Raw genomic sequence first — 21,352 nt, 5'->3', positions numbered from 1 at the left:
CCACGACCGGGAGACCTATGGGGCGGCGCACAATTGGCCCAGCGTCGTCCAGGGTATGGGAGGGAATGGCCAGCAGGGATGTAGCTCAGTTGGTAGAGCATGGCATTTGCAACGCCAGGGTTGTGGGTTCGATTCCCATGGGGGGCCAGTATGAAAAATAATATAAATAAATAAATAAATAAACAAAATAATGTATGCACTCACTAACTGTAAGTCGCTCTGGATAAGAGCGTCTGCTAAATGACTAAAATGTAAAATGTAAATGTAGCCTGGTTGCCTACCTTAGTTGTGGGATCTTGTTCCGTTTAGGCTTGTATGTGTTTAGCCTGAGGACTTCACGTTTCGTTGTTTCTTGTTTTGTTGTATGTTTATTGAGTTAATAAACATGTACGCATACCACGCTGCACCTTGGTCTGACCTGTCTCTCAACGTCCGTGACAGAAGATCCCACCAAACGAGGACCAAGCAGCGTGGCCAGGAGCAGACATCCTGGACATGGGAGGAGATCCTGGATGGTAAGGGGGATCTTGGACATGGGAGGAGATCCAGGCTGGGATGGATCGCCGTCCTTGGGAACGGACAGAGGAGGCCCGGGTAGGAGAGGAGCAACGGCGACACCGACGGCGCCGGCCGAGGAGGAAGCCCGAGAGGCAGCCCCTATAAAAAAAATGTGGGGGGCTAAAGGGGTGGTCGGGAATCGAGAGAGAAGAGCCCCGACCACTGCACCCGGTGGGGTTCCAGTTGGAGTCCCTACCACCATGGGAACAGTTTTACACGGAGGAGTCGGAGGATGACGACGATGATGAGGTTCTGTTCCCTCACTGGAGGAGGATTGGAGGAGGATTGGCGAGAGAGAGAGAGAAGGACTGGAGCAGTCTGAGAGAGGAGGCCGCCACGTTACGGGGGCTGTTAGCTCAGAGGGAGCAGGAGTTATCTGTTCATTGAGGAACCTAGGTATGCGGAGATACGCACTGTGTCGCCAGTGCGCATTCACAGCCCAGTGCGTCCTGTGCCAGCGCCCCGCACGTGTCGTGCGAAAGTGGGCATCCAGCCAGGACGGGTTGTGCCGGCTCAACGCTCCTGGTCTCCAGTGCGCCTCCACGGTCCAGTATATCCTGTGCCAGTCCTACGCACTGTGTCACCAGTGTGCGTTCACAGCCCAGTGCGTCCTGTGCCAGCGACCCCGCACGTGTCGTGCGAAAGTGGGCATCCAGCCAGGACGGGTTGTGCCAGCTCCCCGCACCAAACCACTGGTCCATGTATCCAGTCCAGTACGGCCCGTACCGGCTCCCCGCACCAAACCAGTGGTGCGTGTCGCCAGCCCGGTAAGCCCCGTACCTGCTCCTCGCACCAGACCTGTGGTGCGCGTATCCAGTCCAGTACGGCCCATACCTGCTCTCCGCACCAAACCAGTGGTACATGTCGCCAGCCCGGTACGCCCCGTACCTGCTCCCCGCACCAAGCCAGTGGTGCATGTTCCTAGTCCGGTACCTGCTCCTCGCACCAAACCAGTGGTGCGTGTCGCCAGCCGGGTACACCCCGTACCTGTTCCCCGCACCAAACCAGTGGTGCGTGTCTCCAGTCCGGCACGGCCCGTACCTGCTCCCCGCACTAAGACAGTGGTGCGTGTTCCCAGTCCGGTACGGCCCATACCTGTTCCTCGCACCAAACCAGTGGTGCGTGTTGCCAGCCCAGTACGTCCCCTACCTGCTCCTCACACCAGACCTGTGGTGCGTGTCTCCAGTCCGACCCAGCCCGTACCTGCTCCTCGCACCAACCCAGTGGTGCGTGTAGCCAGCCCGGTACACCCCGTACCTGTTCCTCGCACCAGACCTGTGGTGCGTGTCTCCAGTCCGGCCCGGCCCTTTCCTGCTCCTCGCATCAGACCAGTGGTGCGTGTCCCCAGTCCGGCCCGATCCGTGCCTGCTACTCGCACCAAGCCAGTGGTGCGTGTTCCCAGTCCGGCACGGCCCGTGCCCGTTCCATCGGTGCCTGGTCCAGCACCGGTCAGCTGCTCCACTCCGGAGCCAGAGCAGTCCGCTCCACCGGTGCCAAGTCCAGCTCCGGTCAGCAGATCCACTCCGGAGCCAGAGCAGTCCGCTCCACCGGTGCCCAGTCCAGCTCCGGTCAGCGGCTCCACTCCAGAGCCAGAGCAGTCCGCTCCACCGGGGTCTAGTTCAGCTCCGGTCAGCGGCTCCACTCCAGAGCCAGAGCAGTCCGCTCCACCGGGGTCTAGTTCAGCTCCGATCAGCGGCTCCACTCCAGACCCAGAAGTCAGCCCCTCTCCAGGGTCGGGGCCTCCCACACCAGGGTCCAGACAGGGCTTGGTGCATCGTGGGAGGAAGGTTGGGTCAGGGTGTGAGTTTTCTGTTGAGATCTATGTTAGTGTATTTCTATGTGGTAGATCTAGGTTGTATTTCTATGTTTGGCCGGGTGTGATTCCCAATCAGAGACAGCGGTCGCTCGTTGTCTCTGATTGGGGATCATACGTAGGTAGCCTGGTTGCCTACCTTAGTTGTGGGATTTTGTTCCGTTTAGGCTTGTATGTGTTTAACCTGAGGACTTCACGTTACGTTGTTTCTTGTTTTGTTGTATGTTTATTGAGTTAATGTACGCTTTTCACGCTGCACCTTGGTCCGACCCGTCTCTCAACGATCGTGACAGAGGTTCAGTTTTTTTTAAGCCCATAACCATGTGTGTGAGGTTTCAAAGTAGATTTGTTTAAGACTACCAAGAAACACTCCGTGTGACCCTGATTTAGCCCCCTGCAGTAAAATGTTAACCCTGGGCAACATGGGCCTGGGAGGCTCACAGGGATATTGGTATTCACAGTACTCCACCAATTATACATTTTTCAACCCAATACTTCTTGTATTCTCCTTAAAATGTTTTTGAACATAAATGCACTGTTATGCAATTGTTTCTCTCTGCCTCATGGCACAATTTGCAGAATTGCAGGATTTTAGCTTTAAAGCTGCAACAACAAAAAGTCTCTCTGCCACATGACAAAATGTGTTGAATTGCAGAAAATGACAATCCCAGGGCCCGAGACTTGGTTTGTCCGGCCATGCACTGCCAAAGTCATAGTAAAACTCTGATGCTATTTTTTATCTAATTCAAGTTGTGTTCTGATTATGATGGGGTCCACACTATGATGTCTTCCACACTTTTTGTGTAAGAGCTGTTTGAAACAAAAGCCTGGAATTTCTGCCTGTTCAGGTGGGATGGAACTTTTGCCCCACATCATGATGTCATAATGTGAGCTGATTATAATAGACCAATGATTGTTCATCTGAGTAAGGGGGTGGGCTATAGACAATCCTATCAGCCAATCAGGGCTGTGTATGTAAATATCTGTAAATGTGTTTCCTAACACCCACATGATCAGACTGAGCATCTCAAGGGCAAAATAAGGGAAATTAGTTATCTTCATTCAATAAACACAGTGATTTATTAGACATACAATGATTTAAAAATAAAATTACAAAGACTGCATGGGGGCTTTAACATGGCATAAGTCATGGTAAAATGTGTAGAATTGCAGGAAATTAGCTTTAAAACTGCAAAAGGTGATACACCGCTGGGTGGCAGGTAGCCTAGTGGTTAAGCGTGTTGGGTCAGTAACTGAAAGGTCGCTGGTTTGAATTCCTGAGCCAACTAGGTGAAAAGTCTGTGCCCTTGAGCAAGGCACTTAACCCTAATTGCTTCTGGATAAGAGTGTCTGCTAAATTGTATTAAATTATAGTAAATTAATCCCGGTTGTGAGTTAATGTGTTGTGAGCTAATTGTATAGCTAATAGGCTATGTGTTTGTAGATTGACTGAGGTGAATGAAGCTACAGCAACCAATGTGATAATGGCTGTCCGGACCTCACTAAAACCCAGAGCCTGGCTACGGCCCTGGGAACGACCCATTTACTGCCACAGACAATGGAAAAATTGAATTGGCAGCCTCATATAATATGCATGCATGTTTTCTTAGTTTATCAGCCATAGTGGGGTCATTTGATCAAGTGTACACTAGGCCTGTAAGAGAAATTGAGATATTCTGCCTCAAATACATGATGGGAACTCATGGTACAGTAATAATTATAAAGGTAGTTGATTATTTTGCTCTGACACCTATTTACAGCATTTTTTTTAACCACACTGCGCACCTCTGTTTAGTCAACAAAACAAAAGCAACTACAAAGGCGCTGGGGGCGAACAGTGGCGCTGTTTCCCCTAATGCCGATTCCATCTTTAACGGGGTACATTGACTCCAGTGGAGGCTGCTGAGGGGAGGACAGCTCATAATAATGGCTGGAAAGGCGCTAATGGAATGGCATTTTACACATAGAAACCATGTGTTTGATACCACTCCAGTAATTCCGCTCCAGCCATTACCATGAGCCCGTCCTCCCCAATTAAGGTGCCACCAACCTCCTGTGATTGACTTACATGGTACAATATTACTACACTTAACAAAAATATAAATGCAACATGTAAAGTGTTGGTCCCATGTTTCATGAGCTGAAATAAAAGATCCCAGAAATGTTCCATATGCACAAAAAGCTTATACTTCTCAAATTTGTTTACATTCCTGTTAGTGAGCATTTCTACTTTGCCTAAATAATCCATCCACCTGACAGGTGTGGCATATCAAGAAGCTGATTAAACAGCATGATCATTACACAGGTGCACCTTGTGCTGGGGACAATAAAAGGCCACTCTAAAATGTGCAGTTTTGTCCCACAACACAGTGTCTCAAGTTTTGAGGGAGCTTGCAATTGTTATGCTGACTGCAGGAATGTCCACCAGAGCTGTTGCCAGATAATTTTATGTTCATTTCTACCATAAGCCGCCTCCAACGTCATTTTAGAGAATCTGGCATTACGTCCTACCACGCCAGCCTAGGGCCTCCATATCTGGCTTATTCACCTGTGGGATCGTCTGAGATCAGTCACCCGGACAGATTATGAAACTGTGGGTTTGCACAACCGAAGTATTTCTGCACAAACTGTGAGAAACCATCTCAGGGAAGCTCATCTGCGTGCTCGTCGTCCTCACCAGGGTCTTGACCTGACTGCAGTTCGGCGTCATAACTGATTTTGTTGGCCACTTGCATGCTGGAGAAGTGTGCTCTTTATGGATTAATCCCGGTTTCAAGTGTACCGTGGAGATGGTGTCGTGTGGGCAAGCGGTTTGCTGATGTCAACGTTATGAACAGAGTGCCCCATGGTGCCGGTGTGGTTATGGTATGGGCAGGCATAAGCACGGACAACGAACACATTTGCATTTTACAAATGGCAATTTGAATGCACAGAGATAACGTGATGAGGTCCTGAGGCCCATTGTTGTGCCATTCTTCTGCCGCCATCACCTCATGTTTCAGCATGACAATACACGGCCCCATTTCGCAAGAATCTGTACACAATTCCTGGAAGCTGAAAATGTCCCAGTTCTTCCATGGCCTGCATACTCACCAGACATGTCACCCATTGAGCACGTTTGGGATGCTTTGGATCGACGTGTACCAGTTCCCACCAATATCCAGCAACTTCGCACAGACATAGAATAAGAGTGGGACAACATTCCACAGGCCACAATCAATAACCTGATCAACTCTATGCGAAGGAGATGTGTCACACTGCATGAGGCAAATAAATGGTGGTCACATCAGATACCGACTGGTTTTCTGTGGATATCTGTGACCAACAGATGCATATGTATTCCCAGTCATGTGAAATATATAGAATAGGGCCTAATTTATTTATTTCAATTGACTGATTTCCTTATATGAACTGTATGTAACTCAGTAAAATCGTTGAAATTGTTGCATGTTGCGTTTATATTTTTTTCAGTGTAATAATAGCATTTGTTGGCAGTGGGTCGTTTACAAAACCAAAAAAGTGTGGATTGCAGTCCCTCCTTGTCCATAGATTGCTTTCAAGATAAGGAAACAAATATTGAAATATGAAATCGCTGAATGATCTCTTTAACCTTTGGATGGAGAGGTGTTTTACTCTTGTAAGTGTGAGCAGCTGAACATCCTTCGATCATATGATCCTGTGGTGCAGACTAACCATATGTACCACAACATGTACCACAACAGGCTGGGCCATGGGTAGAGGTAGTACAACACTCACATACACCAAATGTATCCCAAAACAAACATTTCAGGACTACTTCTCGAGGCGTTTTAGCAAAGGACATAAAAATTAATACAGCTGCCCATTGCAACAAGTTCAAGTTTACTTCACAGTAATTATGTTTCATAACTACAAAGCTTTTTTTTTTTTTCATGGATATGTGATGTTTACTCCTACAGAGTAGTTGAGTGATACTGATCATTCACAGGAAGTCAGTACATCGCTTCAGGGTTTATATCCTGTCTGAACAGGAAGTTGATAAGGTCATCACTAGTTACCAAAGCCACAGAATAATAAACCCTACCTATTTCTAAAATGTATCTTCTTAAAATGTGATTTTAAATCTAACCCTAACCTTAATCCTAACCTTAACCACGCTGCTAACCTCATGCCTAACCTTTTTTGACTTTGTGGCTGTGGTAATTAGTGGAAACCAGTTGATAAAGAGGAGGCCATTTCATGTAATCAGGTGTTTGCTCCAAATCTCTGCATGTCTCTTGTTCATCTGAAAAGGGAATTTCCCTTGTGAGCCATTTGCTTTTCCTTCCTCTTTCCTTGTGACAGGACGAGATATGGTAAATATGGTCTCATTCCCCGGTAAACCTTGTCAAGAAATTAAATGTGTTTTCCAAAGTCCCAGGGGTACATAGACATTGATATAGGGTATGTGTTTTTGTGTGGGTTTGGGTAGGGGATTTCCATCTGTGCGTGCGATGGTGCGAGAGCACAAAACAATTACCGGATCATTTAAATATAGAAATGATAACCCCTTGATAACCCCTTTTTTCTATTTTTTAACCCTAGTGGAGCAGTAGGCATGCAGGTTTTTGTTTTCAGGTATTTGGTATTCTAATGTTCTAATAAACATAAATCAACTAATGCTGTTAGCTTCACAGTCACACCCTGTAGCACTCCAGGACCCTTAGCCGTATTCATTAAGCATCTCAGAGTTGGAGTGCTGGTCTAGGATCAGGTCACCCCTGTCCATGTAATCATATTCATTATGATCTAAAAGACTAAACAGATCCTAGATCAGCACTCCTACTCTGAGAAGTTTTATGAATACAGGCCCTGATGTAGAGGAGCGCAGAGGGTATATAATTATGTTTTCTGACTAGAGGAGGGTGCTGGCGCACTGGGCACAAACTGGTTGAATCAACGTTGTTTCAATGTAATTTGTCAACGTATCGCGACGTGGAATCTGGATTTGAAAAAAAGTTACTGTTGTTTTGAGGGTGAAATTTCAACCACAGGATTATGCCATCATGGTAACCACATTTCAACATAGACAAACCTTGTAGAAAACATGTTGAATTTGTACAACAGCACCACCTACTGGAGAATTGATCTATCTACAGCTACCCTTTAGTCTCCCATCCAGGGTTTTAACCAAACCCTGCTTAGCCTTGTCATTTGTCACTTACTATTACATTTACATTTTAGTCATTGAGAATGATTGCTGAGAGGGCTCCACTTAAAAACTAAATAAATTGACTGTCGCTATCGAAGTCATTCCAAAGGGTGGGTTTAAGAGAGCAAATGAAATGTGACCATACTTTATAACTGGATATCCTCCCATAGCCCCCCACCACCCGGACACGCACGGGAACAGTGCGCCGGGTGATGAAGCCCGACCCCAACGGCCGGCCGTCCAGGTCCATGACCGGAACCGGCTCGGAAAGGGAGAGTCACGGAACGCTCCACCCTTGGGCCAGCCCCGCGTCCATCAGGTTTCCCGCTGCCCCAGAATCCACCAGTGAATGCGGCCAACGAACAGGGCCCATTGAACCCTGACAGGGAGAAAAGTCTGGGAGTCTCTGGAGTTGGGGTTTCGGTTCCGGCCTGCTAGCACCCCTCCCGATACTAGCGAGCCCTCCCGTTTCCCAGCTTCTCCGGGCATGAGTCGCAGTGGTTACCTCCCTGGCCGCAGTACAGGCAACGCCCTGGCGCAGACGCCTCTGCCTCTCCATCCTGGACAAGCGTGCCGCACCCAGCTGCATAGCCTCCTCCTGAGGTGTCTCCTCCCTGAATCGGCAGAAAGCCTCCGGGTGATAGGGGGACGCGGAGGCGCACCTTGCGTCATGCCTCTCTCCTGCGCCCTCTCACAACGCCGATTGTCTACCCACACAGAGAGGTCGACAAGGCCGTCCAGTCGCTCAGGCAACTCCCTGAAGGAGAGTTCGTCCTTCATCGCCTCCAATAGTCCCTGCGCGTAAAGGACGACCAGGGCGGCCTCCTCCCATCCTGCCTCTCGAGCCCGGGTCCAGAACTCCACAGAGTAGTCCGCCACCGAACGGTCACCCTGCCGACAGGCCCCGACACCACCCGAGAGGTGTCGAACATCTTGCGTAGCTCCCGGGTGGTAGGAGTCGGAGCACACCGGAGTTTGGCTCTCCCACTCCGCGGTAGCCCAGGAAAGGGCCCGACCCGTCAACAGAGTGATAGTGTAGGCCACCCGGCCCTGCTCCGTCGGGAAGGAGGAGGGTTGTAGGCTAAATACTAGTGAACACTGGGTGAGGAATTCCCTGCAGCCCTCGTACCTCTCCGGAGGTGGTAGGCTGGGTTCCCGCGATGTCGCTACCGCGGCGTCCGTTCCTCCGGCTGCCGGGGCTGGTCGGGTGTCCATCCGGCACTGCACAGCGATTGTCAGCTGCCGGAGATTCTCGGTGATCTGCTGCAGGCTTCGGTCATGCTGGTTCAGCATGGCTCCCTGCGTTGCCAATGCACTATGATACTGTGCTGCCTCCGCTGGGTCCATATTGGCTCAGTTTTCTGTAAGGGTTGGTGTGAGGTGTGACCCAGGTGCGGTGAAGGATAGACAGTAGACAGTAGACAAAGATTGTGAAACAAGGATCTTTCCTGGTGGTCCCAAAGCCAGGATACAAAATAACGGACACAGGTGACACCAATAGGATGATGATTAGTCCCGACTGTGAGTGAGGAGGATGACACCTAGTGGGTCGCTCCGGAACTGCGACCACCTCCTGTAACAAGATGAGAAAAAAATACTTGATAAAATAAATTATACAAATACTGAGCTATATTGTATGCTGAAAAAATTTGTGAAATTATATTCTTGTATAGAAAGAGAAAGAGATTTTGTTTAACAACTAATATTTTTTCTTCTAAAAAAGATAGGTGTCAAAATGATTGGCACCCCTAAAGATTCTTATAAATAAAATCAACCAAAATTAAAATCTGCATTAACATTCTACTTTTTAAAATTAATCTCAGTTTAAGGAACTGTATTGTAGCCTTCCATGGCTTCCCTTTTTACTGGGGTATTAAAATGATGTAAAATGCATGTAAAATCCCTTTGTCATCCATCACCATGGGAAAAGGCAAAGAGCTCACAAACGAAAAGAGACAAATCTGTTGACCTTCATATATCAGGCAATGGGTAAAAATGTTTTGCTAAAAACCCAATATACCACTTACCACTATCGGGGCAACAATTAAGAAGTTTTAAACTACTGGAACAGTGGTGAACTTGCCTGGTATTGGACGCAAGTGTATCTTGTCCCACGCACAGTGAGGAAGATGGTTCTGGAGGAAAAGAAAAATCCAAAGTTGGAGAATTACAAAACTTGGTCACATCTTTGGCTCACTAGGTCTCCAAATCTACAATTAGATGCCACCTCCATGCCAATATGCTCTTTGGAAGGGTTGCCAGAAAAAAGCCTTTATTGAGAGTAACCAACAAATGTAAACTCGTGGAGTTTGCTAAACGACATCAGTATTGGAACCAGTGCAATGTTCACGACATAGAGCTCTTTGGCCACGCACACCAGTGGTGGGCTTGGCGTCGAAAGAAGGATGGCCTTGTTAAGGTTAACGGCATCATGAACTCTACCAAGTACCAGGACATTTTAGCCAAAAACCTGGTTGCCTATGCCTATGCCAGGAGGCTGAAACTTGGCCTCAAGTGGATCTTCCAGCAAGACAATAACCCCAAGCATACATCAAAATCCACAAAGAAAATGTTAATTGACCACAAAATATTTTTTTTGCAATGACCATCTCAGTCTCCGTACTTGAACCCCATTGAAAACCTGTGGCTTGAATTGAAGAGGGTAGTCCATAAGCGCAGACCGAAGGATATAAAGGATATGGGAAGATTTTGTATGGAGGAATGCCCTAAGATCCCTCCCAATGTGTTCTCCAATGTCATTAAACATTTAAGAAAAAGGCTCAGTGCCGTTACTTCGCAAGGGGAGGGTGCCGGAGTATTGAAAACGGGTGCCAATAATTTTGACACTTTTAAAAAAAAAAACATGTATTACTACCCTGAAACTAAAAAGTAAAGTAAATTAATTATTCTTCTAAAATCTGTTTATTAAATTTTTTTTACAATCAATGAATGTGTATTACCTAGAATTAAATGGTTATCTCAACAACACCCTGTGAATTAGTGTTACTCACCAAAGGCTTTCTTGGGCCCCACCAGTCGTAGTGTGAAGGATGTTCCCCTTGGTTTCTCCTTTAGCATCTTAGCCACTTCATAGTGCTGACACCCGACAATGTTCTGGTCATTGATGGCCTCAATGTGATCGCCCACGCATACAGTCTTGAGCCGGTCAATGGTGCTATCTTCCTTTATCCTCTGCAGAAAAAGAAGATAGGGTTTGGGTAGAAGGTAGTTCATCTACTTAATCCTATTCCGTTAAATGCTGGCATCTTGATAAGTATCTAGGCTCTAATATTACATATTCACACATATAAGTAAAGAAAATATTACAGGGAATGGTCAGTAATTAAGGATATGCAAGGCTTCAATAGCACAATTGGTGGGGAGTTACAGACAGCTGGGAAGGAAAACAATCATTTTTTGTTCGTTTTTTAGCAAATAATGTTGTGGTTAAAATACATTGTTTTGCTCCAAATACAGTATGTATGGTGTAGCACAGATAGGCCTTTATCATGTATGCTAAAATACATATCACCTCAAATTTAACCTTGAGCCTGCTTTGTGACAAACTTTACCATCATTTGGAGGGAGTGAGGGAGGGGAAATAGAACGTCACGGAAGCGCAGCCACGTCCTATTGTATTCCCCTGCTGAGATTTGGCCCAGTCCTTAAATGTGTCAATCCTTTTTCACGGTATGTTTCTCTCTTTATGTAAAACCTGGCCTTTAACTCAGACCTTTACCTCTAACCCAGGGTTTCCCAAACTCAGTCCTCGGGACCCCAAGGGGTGCATGTTTAGTGTTTTGCCCTAGCACTACACAGCTGATTCAAAGAATCAACTAATCATCAAGATAATTTGAATCAGCTGTGTAGTGTTAGGGCAAAAACAAAAACGTGCACCCCTTGAGGTCCCGAGGACCGAGTTTGGGAAACGCTGCTCTAGCCCCTACTTCTGGCTTTTACATCTACAGTGCATTCGGAAAGGATTCAGACCCCTTGACTTTTTCCACATTTTGTTACGTTACAGCCTTATTCTAAAATGGATTAAATTGTTAGTTTTCTCTCATCAATCTACACACAATACCCCATAATGACAAAGCAAAAACAGGTTTTTAGAACTTTTTGCAAATGTGTTAAAAATAAAAAACATACTATAAGTATTCAGACCCTTTACTCAGTACTTTGTTAAGCACCTTTGTCAGCGATTACAGCTTCGAGTCTTCTTGGGTATGACGCTACAAGCTTGGCACACCTGTATTTGGGGAGTTTCTCCCATTCTTCTCTGCAGATTCACTCAAGCTGTCAGGTTGGATGGGGAGCGTCACTGCACAGCTATTTTCAGGTCTCTCCAGAGATGTTCGATCGGGTTCAAGTCCGGGCTCTGGCTGGGCCACTCAAGGACATTCAGAGACTTGTCCTGATGCCACTCCTGCGTTGTCTTGGCTGTGTGCTTAGGGTCGTTGTCCTGTTGGAAGGTGAACCTTCGCCCCAGTCTAAGGTCCTGAGCGCTCTGGAGCAGGTTTCATGAAGGATCTCTCTGTACTTTGCGCCGTTCATCTTTCCCTCCATCCTGACTAGTCTCTCAGTCCCTGCCGCTGAAAAACATCCCCACAGCATGATGCTGCCACCAGCATGCTTCACCGTAGGGATGGTGCCAGGTTTCCTCCAGACGTGATGCTTTGCTTGGCAAAGAGTTCAATCTTGGTTTCATCAGACCAGAGAATCTTGTTTCTCATTTTACATTTACATTTTAGTCATTTAGCAGACGCTCTTATCCAGAGCGACTTACAGTTAGTGCATACATTCTTATTTTTTATACTGGAATCGAACCCACAACCCTGGCGTTGCAAACACCATGCTCTACCAACTGAGCTACATCCCTGCCGGCCATTCCCTCCCCTACCCTGGACAACGCTGGGCCAATTGTGCGCCGCCCCATGGGTCTCCCGGTCGCGGCCGGCTACGACAGAGCCTGGATTCGAACCAGGATCTCTAGTGGCACAGCTAGCACTGAGATGCAGGGCCTTAGACCACTGCGCCACTCGGGTTTTCAGTTTTTCTCATGGTCTGAGTCATTTAGGTGCCTTTTGGCAAACTCCAAGCGGGCTGTCATGTGCCTTTTACTGAGGAGTGGCTTCCGTCTGGCCACTCTACCATAAAGGCCTAATTGGTGGAGTGCTGCAGAGATGGTTGTCCTTCTGGAAGGTTCTCCCATCTCCACAGAGGAACTCTGAAGCTCAGTCAGAGTGACCATCGGGTTCTTGGTCACCTCCCTGACCAAGGCCCTTCTCCCGTGATTGCTCAGTTTGGCCGGGTGGCCAGCTCTAGGAAGAGTCTTGGTGGTTCCAAGCTTCTTCCATTTACGAATGATGGAGGCCACTGTGTCCTTGGGGACCTTCAATGCTGCAGAAATTTTCTGGTACCCACCCCAGATCTGTGCCTCAACACAATCCTGTCTCGGAGCTCTACAGACAATTCCTTCAACCTCATGGCTTGGTTTTTGCTCAGACATACACTGTCAACCGTGGGACCTTATATAGACAGGTGTGTGTCTTTCTGAATCATGTCCAATCAATTGAATTTACCAGAGGTGGACTCCAATCAAAGTTGTAGAAAATCTCAAGGATGATCAATGGAAAAGGATGCACCTGAGCTCAATTTCGAGTCTCGTAGCAAAGTGTCTGAATACTTATGTATACTTTATTTTCAATAAATTGGCTAAAATTTTTAAAACCTGTTTTCGCTTTGTCCTTATGGGGTATTGTGTGTAGATATTTGAGGAAAATAATTAATTAAATTAATTTTAGAATAAGGCTGTAACATCACAAAATGTGGAAAAGGTCAAGGGGTCTAAATAGTTTCCGAATGCACTGTATAGGCTGCTCTGGCTCGGACAAGGCTTGCTTACTTACTTTACGTCTTTGCCTTAATGAAAGCGTATCCTGCTCCGTTGTCAGTGATGGTCAGCCCGAGGGCGTCCTCTGTCTTGGTGGCCTCCACCTGACATGGGCAAAGATTAACACCTCCAGGCCGATCTGACCACCCAACAGCTTCTGCATGTCCACCTTGTGGGAGTTCAGAGTACAGAAGAGGATCTATGCCCACAGAGAGAAGAGATAGAGGAGCAATGGTCAGCAGGAAATATATGAAGGTACAAAAATATAAACGCAACATGCAACAATATCAAATATTTTACTGAGTTACAGTTCATGGAAGGAAATCAGTAAATTGAAATAAACTAATTAGGTAATCTATGGATTTCACATGACTGGGCAGGGGCGCAGCCATGGGTGGGCCTTGGAGGGCATAGGCCCACACACTTGGGAGCCAGGTCCACCCACTGGGGAGCCAGGCCCAGCCAATCAGAATGAGGTTTTCCCCACAAAAGAGCGTTATTACAGACATAAATACTCCTCAGCACCCTCCTCAGACGATCATGCAAGTGAAGAAGCTGGATGTGGAGGTCTTGGGCTGGCATGGTTACACGTGGTCTGCGGTTTTGAAGCCGGTTGGATGTATTGCCAGATTCTCTAAAACGACGTTGGAGGCGGTTTATGGTCGAGAAATTAACATTATTGGCAACAGCTCTGTTGGACATTCCTGCAGTCAGCATGCCAATTGCACGTTCAATCAAAACTTGAGATCTGTGGCATTGTGTAGTGTGTCAAAACTGCACATTTTAGAGTGGCCTTTTATTGTCCCCAACACAAGGTGCACTTGTGTAATGATCATGCTGTTTAATCATCTTCTTGATATGCCACATCTGTCAGGTGGATGGATTATCTTGGCAAAGGAGAAATGCCCACTAACAGGGAGGTAAACAAATTTGTGCCCAAAATTTGAGATAAATAATGTTTTGTCCGTATGGAAAATTTCTGGAATCTTTTATTTCAGGTAATGAAAAATGGGACCAACACTTTACATGTTGCGTTTATATTTTTGTTCAGTATAGTTCAGAACATGTAATCTCATTCAACAACAAAAAAACAGCTACCACTCTATGGAACACCATGAAGTGGTGAGAATGAATGGATATGGCTTGTACAAATAGTAAATAGGCCTATTCCTCTAAATCAAATACATTTGAAGAATAGACCCCCAAAATGTAATAAAGTCTAAAGATTCATCTGTTTGGAATTTCAGTAGGGTCATCAACATCAAAGGATATGACAGGATCGTGTTCAGTAGGGAGGAAAAAAATTAAACAGAGTGAAACGTTACTAACTGAACTTGCCCAATAAGAACACTGATTTCAGTTTTCCGATCAAACAATCAATCAATCGAATGTATTTATAAAGACCCTTTTACATCAGCAGTTGTCACTAAGTACTTTTACAGTAACCTGGGCTAGACACCAAATAGAAAACAGAAGCAGAGGCAGATTGGCTAGGAAAAACTCCCTAGAAGGAAGAATCCATCCATTCTCTTCTGGCTGTAACTGAATATTTCACAACATATTGCCCACACACACAACCTTTCCTAATTCCAATATCATACCATTCAATCTCAACAACAGAGGGCAGTGTTGCAACAGAGTCACCGAAGCGACTGCCCTTCATAAGGTCATTTTGTGATCTTATCTGGACAGGACAATCCTTTTCTCTAGCCCAGCACTAAAACACTGGATTCAGCTAGTGGTCAATGAATCATAGTTTTATATTTTTACCTCTTAAAACACTGTTAGTTTAATGCTATTTCTGGGAAAAGAAATAACCTCTGCTCTGATGTAATCTCTCTCGATGCTGAATTTGCTACCTGTAGGTCATTTGTTACCTATAAACTCTTGTCTCAGCCTAGCCTGGTGTCTTTGACACTAGTTAAAGGACAGTTATAAGCCTGTCTAGCAAGTGACACTAGAGCTTTATTGCAGGTTGTAATGTGAAATGCTGCCAGCTTGCTATGCAAAGGCCTAGAATTAGAAATAGAATCAGAATATGCTTGCTATTTCCTCATAGATGAAGAAGTCATCCTCCTGAAGAGGATGAGCTGGCCAATCAGCGGTCTACTCGCATTCATATCTTTTATGACCGGTATACGCCCACACCATTCTATTGTTGGGGTATGCCCACACCATTCCAACACATAAAAGCTGCTTTTTAATGTACTTTTAATGTATTTTTTAAGGAAAACTATTTCACTCATATTGTAAATAATTATAGGTCATATTTCATAGAAATCTGGAAACACCGGACAGTTACTTACATATTCCACATTTACAGACAAATTACATAAATGCCAAGAACCACATACAGTAAAACAGATTGAGCAGATGGACTTAAATAGTGTGATACTAGTTAGACAGACGTGACCTAATCTTCACTAGCCTCTGAAGCTTTGCCCTGGATACCACCAGTACCACATGAAACCGTGTGAAAACCCATGTGAAACCGTGACTCCATATTGATAGTTCTGCTCTATACATGGCTGGCTGCATCACATTTCAGGGTACTCCCACTCATAAGCCTTGAAAAAAAAAAAAAAAACTATAATAGCACATACACAAACTACAGCATTATTAGGAACATTTACAAGACAAAACCTGTACCCCCCAAGAAAGGAAGATTCTGTATTATTGTATCAAATGTGTTCTTAAAACTATATTATATAATTCTACTGACCTACCTTAGATAATCCCTATCTTTCTGTCATCTGTGATAGCATTGAGACAGCAACAGGTTGCAGTGTGGACAGCCGTGAACCACTAAAAGGTTGTTCATCAGGCCAGATCAGTACATTTCTCTCAAGAACAATGTGTGTTCTTCCAGCTGCTTTTACGACATTACTAGAAGGCCATCCACACATTGTAGTTGTTCATTGTTAAAAGCATTCATTCATAGTTACTGTAAAGACAAGTCAGTAAACTCTGGATCTCAGAAATCGCCTCTGGAATGTTCTGGAATGTTTCATAAATTATTTTCAAACTGACTATTTTATACGTAACATTCGATCAAAAGTCAAAATGATCAAAGTCCTTCCAACTCTGAAAATGATCCTGAGTAAATTTTTGTGTAATACATCAGTCTAATTTGAGACTTTATACCAACTTTACACCTCCTACCTACAATTCTCAAAATAGTAAATCAGATAAACATTAAGATATTACATTTTCATAACATCACTCAACCTGCCAGCATGACTTAAAATCAGAACATCCTCATGATCAGATCTTATACTGTATTGGCCTAACCAACCAGCAGAAATTAACAAAGAACACCCCAGCCTACGGTACCTCAGAGGGAGAGATATGAAACACCTCGACGATCTTGGAATACAGCTCCTTGACATTGGTGAAGCCATGGATGAGGACTGTGGGGCTGCCATGGGCCAACTGGGTGTGGAAGACGAGCCTGGGCCTTGTGCACTCGGGAGGCCCAGGCGGAGGTAGGTCTGAGGGGTCTGGCTCTTCTCCTCCTCCTTCGCGGCCGCCCCTCCAGCCTTGTTGCTGTCTTGTGCTTGAGGGCTCATCTCCTCTCCGTTCTGCATCGGCCCCAGCTCTGGCTTGGTGGTCCTCCGTGAGTCCTGGTGCTTGCTGCCCTGACCATATCCATCGAATGACTCCCAAACTGTGTCACCTGGTGTTGGTAGACAGACAATGACCCAGTGCTGGTTGTAAGGAGATACAGTGCCTTGTAAAAGTATTCATCCCCCTTGGCGTTTTTCCTATTTTGTTGCATTACAACCTGTAATTTAAATTGATTTTTATTTGGATTTCATGTAATGGACATACACAAAATTGTCCAAATTGGTGAAGTGAAATGAAAAAAAATCACTTGTTTCAAGAAATTCAAAAAAATAAATAACTGAAAAGTGGTGCGTGCATATGTATTCACCCCCTTTGCTATGAAGCCCCTAAATAAGATCTGGTGCAACCAATTACCTTCAGAAGTCACATAATTAGTTAAATAAAGTCCACCTGTGTGCAATCTAAGTGTCACATGATCTCAGTACATATACACCTGTTCTGAAAGGCCCCAGAGTCTGCAACACCACTAAGCAAGGGGCACCATCAAGCAAGCGGCACCATGAAGACCAAGGAGCTCTTCAAACAGGTCAGGGACAAAGTTGTGGAGAAGTACAGATCAGGGTTGGGTTATAAAAAAAATATCTGAAACTTTGAACATCCCACGGAGCACCATTAAATCCATTATTAAAAAATGGAAAGAATATGGCACCCCAACAAACCTGCCAAGAGAGGGCCGCCCACCAAAACTCATGGACCAGGCAAGGAGGGCATTAATCAGAGAGGCAACAAAGAGACCAAAGATAACCCTGAAGGAGCTGCAAAGCTCCACAGCGGAGATTGGAGTATCTGTCCATAGGACCACTTTAAGCCATACACTCCACAGAGCTGGGCTTTACGGAAGAGTGGCCAGAAAAAAGCCATTGCTTAAAGAAAAAAATAAGCAACCACGTTTGGTGTTCGCCAAAAGGCATATAGGAGACTCCCCAAACATATGGAAGAAGGTACTCTGGTCAGATGAGACTAAACTTGAGCTTTTTGGCCATCAAGGAAAACGCTATGTCTGGTGCAAACCCAACACCTCTCATCACCCCGAGAACACCATCCTCACAGTGAAGCATGGTGGTGGCAGCATCATGCTGTGGGGATGTTTTTCATCGGCAGGGACTGGGAAACTGGTCAGAATTTAAGGAATGATGGATGGCGCTAAATACAGGGAAATTCTTGAGGGAAACCTGTTTCAGTCTTCCAGAGATTTCAGACTGGGACGAAGGTTCACCTTCCAGCAGGACAATGACCCTAAGCATACTGCTAAAGCAACACTCGAGTGGTTTAAGGGGAAACATTTAAATGTCTTGGAATGGCCTAGTCAAAGCCCAGACCTCAATCCAATTGAGAATCTGTGGCATGACTTAAAGATTGCTGGATACCAGCGGAACCTATCCAACTTGAAGGAGCTGGAGCAGTTTTGCCTTGAAGAATGGGAAAAAATCCCAGTGGCTAGATGTGCCAAGCTTATAGAGACATACCCCAAGAGATCTGCAGCTGTAATTGCTGCAAAAGGTGGCTCTACAAAGTATTGACTTTGGGGGGGTGAATAGTTATTACTGTTTTTTTGTCTTATGTCTTGTCTGTTTCACAATAAAAATATGTTGCATCTTCAAAGTGGTAGGCATGTTGTGTAAATCAAATGATATAAACTCCTCAAAAATCAAGGGGGGTGAATACTTTCGCAAGCCACTGTATACTCTGGGCTAGGAGTGAAGTCCCCCAGTCCTCATTAATGACAAAGAATTCAAGTCAAGGTGAATCCTCCTCAACGTGTTGACCTTTTTGACCGCACAGACAGCCCACAGATACACAAGAAGCCTACTTAGCCTGATAAATGGTTGTGTAATTTTACCCCATGCTGAAATGCTTGTGTGCCAAGAACTATAAAGAAGTGTACAACTCTATTATGGTGTAAAAATCGATCATAGAAAGACCTAGTTTTTATATTTATGTCTGTAGTTCTACCATTTTATTCACAAAACCCTGGACCAATCCTGCAAAATTATGTAGGCTACCTAAAGCACAGGATATTCCCTAAATTTAGGAAACTAGTAGTCTACGTTTTTAGGATACATTTTGACTGGATAGTTGTGAAGTACAGAGGGAGACGGATATCAAGAGGGACACAGAAAGGAAGGGCACAGACAGTGGCCAAGCGTGGCTCGAACCCCCCTTGTCGGGAGGCATGTGTGTTGGTTAGTGTTTCCACTACACCCGACTGGTACGAAAATAGCACTTTTTGGGGCATTAGTGGTGTATCCAATTGATTAATTGAATTGCTTTCTTTTAAAGATTAGTAAAATATAATATGAATAGGATTAAGAGTGTGACTATGCCGCAGCATGTCCAGTGGTCCCTGACATGTCTGGGCTTTTCCCAAGACCCCCAGGGATGAAAACACAAAGGTCTTCTATCTCCCTCTTGAATCTGGAAATACCAGCAAATGACTCTAGCTTTTGTTGATTATACTGTATCAGGGTTTCCCCCATAAAAATTGATATCTGAAAATTCTCGCGACCCCAACCATGTGAAATAAAATCTGTAATTAACAGCAAATGTTAACTTTTTTATTTGGGGCTATGGCAGTCAATTGAAAAACATTCTAACAGTATTTCTGATTGTCTTCTCAACTCACCATCACATACTTTTAATGTGGGGCTATGACAGTCAATTGCAAATTAGTCTGACATAATGTATCTTATCTCACCACCACTAATGAGATGGGTGTGCTTGATGCATGTCGCCTCTGAGCTTCTCAAAGTCAGGGGGCAAGGTCGACAGTGCGCACGTCATCTCTGCTGTCACATCCAACCTGGATCGATATTTGGTTTTAATGCAGACGAGAGCACTGATGGTGCTTTCAAGACAACTGGGAACATGGAAAAATACGAGGTCAAATCATGACGTCAGTGATCTTCAGGTCGGAAAGTCGGAGCTCTAGAAAGAGGCCTGAGTTCCCGAGTTGGAATTCCGAGTTGGATGACCGTCCAAAACTATTTTTCCCAGTCGGAGCTCCCAGTTGTCTTGAACACACTGAAGTCGGAAGTCGGAGATTTCCGAGTTCCCAGTTGTTTTGAACACGGCATTAATGCTTAGAGGGAGACGGCAGGGTATTTATTCCCTTTGAGTCAGGAACCAAAACTCCTCTGTTGTGACCCGTGAATGCATTCGGTCACATGACAGCTCGATCAGCTGTTCAATTTCACTTACCGGCATGTCAACTGGGCCAGGATCACAATCAAATAGATTGGGAAGTAGGTCCCAAAGTGCTCTTCCAAGCGTTGGAGGAGAGCGATCATCACCTGTGTGCAGTGGCGACCCGTCATTCAAGGCATGTGGTGCAGAGCCCCACCTGTGTTGAGCCCCACCTGTTTAGCAAAAAATAAATATATATATATATATAATTGTTTTCCCTGTTTTGCATGTTATTTTGGCATTAATACGTGTCACATATCAGTTTGCAAACAATGTATAAAAAAAAATCATCTTTGAGTTAATAAAGCCACATATAAAAATGGTCTCCTCTTTGCGTTCTTTATTAAGGCAGCTCCAAAATGCAGGTGTTTCAGCCTAGCTCAGTGCTATCTGTGGTGGTGGGGCAGCCAGAGGAAAATACAGAGCGTAGGGGTTGGTAATGTTCTCTAGTTGCGCCGTGATTGGCTCAGTGTTCTGTCATTCATGCGGACACTACGTCACCGCAAAATCTACGGGGAGAGCTAGAAAGTTCAAGCCCTTTGGGTGCTGCCATAGATTTACATTAGAAGTGCCCATCCAAGAAGTCTCAAGGTCATTGACCACAGATAAAATGACGTCAAATCATGGTATATCTACCGTAGCTTTGATTGGACTGATCATGTCAACATCATACTTTCAAAATCTTAGCTAGCAAGCTAGAGAAGCAGTCATCATCATGAATCAAGTCAACAATCTACTGGCAAATCCTTTTCAATCCTTGTCATATGAAGAGAAATTATAGATAAAATGTATCGGTGCTCATCGGCCATTGGACATAAACATTACACAACAAGTTGTAAATCGCAAATCAGTGGCTAACTGCAAGCGTTGCAAAGCAATCACTAGCCTGCTATTCAGTGGAGAGGGTGTGTGGTCCAAGTCTGGGTTTAAGAGTCTCTTTTCCAAGCTTAAAAGGATAAACATTCACATGCAACACCATGGGCCAGAAAAGGTTGAATACATTGGCCATGCTGTCAATCCAGCATGACTTCTACTGCGTTCAAAACAACTGGAAACTCAAAACTGGGAAATCTCAGACTTCAGTCAGTTCAAGACAACTGGGAACTTG

At 45.3% G+C, this 21,352-nt stretch overlaps 1 pseudogene across 1 annotated transcript in view; it reads right to left on the bottom strand.

Moving 5' to 3' along the window:
• Positions 1–20,265, bottom strand: part of LOC311130978 (PDZ domain-containing protein GIPC3-like) — a 61,202-nt pseudogene extending 40,937 nt beyond the window's left edge. The window contains exons 1-4 of the transcript in view: positions 20,260–20,265; positions 16,768–17,067; positions 13,464–13,633; positions 10,553–10,733 (exon numbers count right to left, since the gene is read on the bottom strand). The product of the transcript in view is annotated as a PDZ domain-containing protein GIPC3-like (transcript). The remainder of the gene's footprint in view (positions 1–10,552; positions 10,734–13,463; positions 13,634–16,767; positions 17,068–20,259) is intronic.
• Between the last annotated feature and the right edge of the window lie 1,087 nt (positions 20,266–21,352).

The sequence above is a fragment of the Coregonus lavaretus genome (assembly GCF_964263955.1).
Source record: "Coregonus lavaretus genome assembly, chromosome: 6".
In the NCBI taxonomy this organism is placed as follows: Eukaryota; Metazoa; Chordata; class Actinopteri; order Salmoniformes; family Salmonidae; genus Coregonus; species Coregonus lavaretus.
This window is presented reverse-complemented; position numbering and strand designations above follow the sequence as displayed.